This window comes from Lolium perenne, chromosome 7 (genome assembly GCF_019359855.2).
Source record: "Lolium perenne isolate Kyuss_39 chromosome 7, Kyuss_2.0, whole genome shotgun sequence".
NCBI lineage: Eukaryota > Viridiplantae > Streptophyta > Magnoliopsida > Poales > Poaceae > Lolium > Lolium perenne.
In genome coordinates, this window is record NC_067250.2 from 229321537 (window position 1) to 229322319 (window position 783).

Below are 783 nucleotides of genomic sequence, written 5' to 3' on the forward strand. Positions count from 1 at the left end.
ATATTGGTCTTTTGGTTCCACCTGTTATGGAGGATAAATTTGATTATGATTACAATATGCCTCCTATATTTGATGATGAGAATAATAATGATAGCTACTTTGTTGAATTTGCTCCCACTACAACTAATAAAATTGATTATGCCTATGTGGAGAGTAATAATTTTATGCATGAGACTCATGATAAGAATGCTTTATGTGATAGTTATATTGTTGAGTTTGCTCATGATGCTACTGAAAGTTATTATGAGAGAGGAAAATATGGTTGTAGAAATTTTCATGTTACTAAAATGCCTCTCTATGTGCTGAAATTTTTGAAGCTACACTTGTTCTATCTTCCTATGCTTGTTACTTTGCTCTTCATGAACTTGTTTATTTACAAGATTCCTATGCATAGGAAGCATGTTAGACTTAAATGTGTTTTGAATTTGCTTCTTGATGCTCTCTTTTGCTTCAAATACTATTTCTTGCGAGTGCATCATTAAAACTGTTGAGCCCATCTTAATGGCTATAAAGAAAGCACTTCTTGGGAGATAACCCATGTGTTTATTTTGCTACAGTAATTTTGTTTTATATTTGAGTCTTGGAAGTTGTTACTACTGTAGCAACCTCTCCTTATCTTAGTTTTGTTGCATTGTTGTGCCAAGTAAAGTCTTTGATAGTAAGGTTCATACTAGATTTGGATTACTGCGCAGAAACAGATTTCTTGCTGTCACGAATCTGGGCAAAATTCAATGTAGGTAACTCAGAAAATTATGCCAATTTACGTGAGTGATCCTCAGATAT